Source organism: Acomys minous (assembly GCF_964271855.1).
Source record: "Acomys minous genome assembly, chromosome: 15".
Lineage (NCBI taxonomy): Eukaryota > Metazoa > Chordata > Mammalia > Rodentia > Muridae > Acomys > Acomys minous.
In genome coordinates, this window is record NC_140497.1 from 13048803 (window position 1) to 13052359 (window position 3557).

A 3557-nucleotide genomic window follows, 5' to 3' on the forward strand; every position below is an offset into this window, starting at 1 on the left:
AGAGATCAGCCTGCCTCTGCCTCCTGAGTGCTAGGATTAAGGCTTGTGCTACCACGCCCTTCAAGTAATAGACGGCTTAATCCATGCAGTAATACAACCAAATGAGATGGGGTGGGGGGGTAGAAATAGGAAAGGAAATACAAATAAAAGAAAGTATCTTTATTTGTACTTGGAACAACACAGACACACACACACACACACACACACACACACACACACGGAGACTTGTACAGCTAACAAGCACTTTCAGCAAAGTAGCAGCATACACAATTGATATACAAAACACAGTAGCCTTCCTCTTACACATGACAAGCACACTCAGGAAGAAATGAGGTAAAAATACATCCCCAATGCCCCACTAAGTCAAGACTCTCAGAGGACGTCCATGTTGAGCTAATATCCACTTATAAGGAGTATATACCATGTGTGTCTTTTCGGGTCTGGGTTACCTCACTCACGATGATTATTTATACTTGAATCCACTTGCCTAAAATAAGCTTTCCTTGGTTATTTGTTGATTATTTATTTATTTGGGAGCTTCTTTTTTTTTGAGACAGGATTTCTCTGTGTAGCCTTGGCTGTCCTGTACTTGCTTTGTAGAGCAGGCTGGCCTCAAACCTGCAGTGATCCATCTGCCTCTGCCTCCCAAGTGCTGGGAATAAAGGCATGCCCCACTAAGCCCAGCTATTTCTCTGTTTTTAATAGCTGAGTAGTACTCCATAGTGTAAATGTACCACTTTCTTTATCCATTCATGATAACAGCTCCTCCACACTCCCAGAAAAACATATCTTGGCATAACTCAAACCCAGCCAGTGAAAGGTTTGTTGTATAAGGAAACCTTTAAGACTTCCAGGAGAGACACAAAGATGCCGCTGGGTCAATAGAATTAATATAGTGGAAATGGCCATCCGCCCAAAAACATTCTACAAAATCAATGCTGTGCCCACCCAAAATTCCAAGAGAACTATTCATAGAAATTAAAGAACAAAAAGGACACAAATATTAAGTATGAAATTTAAAACTTTTCAGAACTGAATGAGAACAAAACTACAACATTCCCAAAACTATGAACCCCATGAAGGAGGTTCTAGCAGGCAAGTTCATAGCACTGAGTGCCACATTTCCAAAAAAGCAAAACCAAAAAAACAAAATGGGAGCGATCTAAAATTAGCACCTTCATGACACATCTGAAGATTCTAGAACAAAGAGAGGAATTAACACTCAAAAGGAGTAGATGGCAAAAAACATCCAATTCAGCAGTGAAATCAGTAAAATACAAACAACAAATATGAAGAGTCAAGGAAGCAGAGTTGGCTCTTTAAGGAAATCAAGACAATTGGTAAACCCTTAGCCACCTTAATCCAAAGGCAAGAAGAAAAGATACAAAGTCATAAAAAGAGAGACAAAGGGGAATATCACCAGATACCAATAAAACCCAGAGAATCCTAAGGACATACTTTAAAACCTACATTCCACCTAACTGGAAAACCCTAAACACATAGATAATTGTCTTGATATGTAGGACCTACCAGAGGTAAATCCAAAGGAGATAAGCAATTTGAGCAGACCTAAATCTCATGGTGCAGGGCTTCTCAACCTGTGAGGCACGACCCCTTTGGGATGGAATAAGAACCCTTCCAAAGGAGTCTGTAAAGACCATCAGAAAACACAGACATGGCATTATGATTCATAACAGTAGCCAAGTTAGAGTTAGGAAGTAGCAACAAAAAGAATGTTATGCTTGGAGGTCACCACAACTTGAGGAACTGTAGTAAAAGGTTGTGGCATTGGGAAGGTTGAGAACCACAGCCCTTAAGAAATATAAATAGTCATTAGAAGCCCCCAAACAAACAAACAAACATACAAACAAACAAAACCAGGGCCAACTATGTTCCCCATAAAATTCTTTGGGATCTTCAAAGAAGAGCTAATGCCAATACTGCTGGCATTTATTCCTGGCCAATTATTCCACAAAAGAGAAACCCAAGGATCACTACCTAACTCCTTTTGCAAAGACAAATTGACCCTGATCCATAAACCACACACAGACACAACAAGGAAATTAGAGATCCTTTAGAACCAAAAAGCAAAAACTCTCAAAAGAATACTTACAGACCAAATCCAAGATTCCTCAAAGCTTGTTCCCCCTGATCAAGTGGGCTCCGTCTCGAAGACACAGCAATGGTTCCTCGTAGGCAAACTATCAACTTAATCCCCACCTACTTCTTCTTAGAGGCAAAACAGGCCTGTGACAAACCAACATCCCTTCACAATAAGTGTCCAAGGGAGGGGCCAGGCTTCCTGGCACAAGCCTTTAATCCCAGCACTCTGGAGGCAGAGGCAGGTGGATCTCTGTGGGTTCAAGGCCAGCCTAGTCTACCAATCAAATGCAGGACCCCTAAGGTTACACAGAAAAACCCTGTGTTGAGGGAGGGAGAAAAAGTCCCAGGGAAACTAAGGATACAGGGGGTTATCTAGACATGACCAAGGCAATATATAACAAGCCTATATGCTAAACAGAGAAGAACTCAAAGCAATTCCACAACAAAGCTGCTCCAATCTCTCCATACCTATCCAATGCAGCACTTCAAATCTTTTTTTCTTTTTTCCAAGACAGAGATTCTCTTCAGCCTTTCCTGTGCTGGACTTGCTTTGTAGACCAGGCTGACCTGGAACTCAGAGAGATCAGCCTGCCTCTGCCTCCTGAGTGCTAGGAATAAGGCTTGTGCTACCACGCCCTTCAAGTAATAGAAGGCTTAATCCATGCAGTAATACAACCAAATGAGATGGGGTGGGGGGGTAGAAATAGGAAAGGAAATATAAATAAAAGAAAGTATCTTTATTTGTACTTGGAACAACACACACACACACACACACACACACACACACACACACACACACACACACCAGGGGACTTGTACAGCTAACAAGCACTTTCAACAAAGTAGCAGCATACACGATTGATATACAAAACACAGTAGCCTTCCTCTTACACATGACAAGCACACTGAGGAAGAAATGAGGTAAAAATACATCCCCAATGCCCCACTAAGTCAAGACTCTCAGAGGATATCCATGTTGGGCTAATATTCACTTATAAGGAGTATATACCATGTGTGTCTTTCCGGGTCTGGGTTACCTCACTCACGATGATTATTTATACTTGAATCCACTTGCCTGAAATTTTAAAGTTTTCCTTGTTTATTTGCTGATTATTTATTTATTTGGGAGCTTGTTTTTTTTTTTTTTTTTGAGACAGGATTTCTCTGTGTAGCCTTGTCTGTCCTGCACTCGCTTTGTAGAGCAGGCTGGCCTCAAACCCACAGTGATCCATCTGCCTCTGCCTCCCAAGTGCTGGGAATAAAGGCATGCCCCACTAAGCCCAGCTATTTCTCTGTTTTTAATAGCTGAGTAGTACTCCATAGTGTAAATGTACCACCTTCTTTATCCATTCATGATAACAGCTCCTCCACACTCCCAGAAAAACATATCTTGGCATAACTCAAACCCAGCCAGTGAAAGGTTTGTTGTATAAGGAAACCTTTAAGACTTCCAG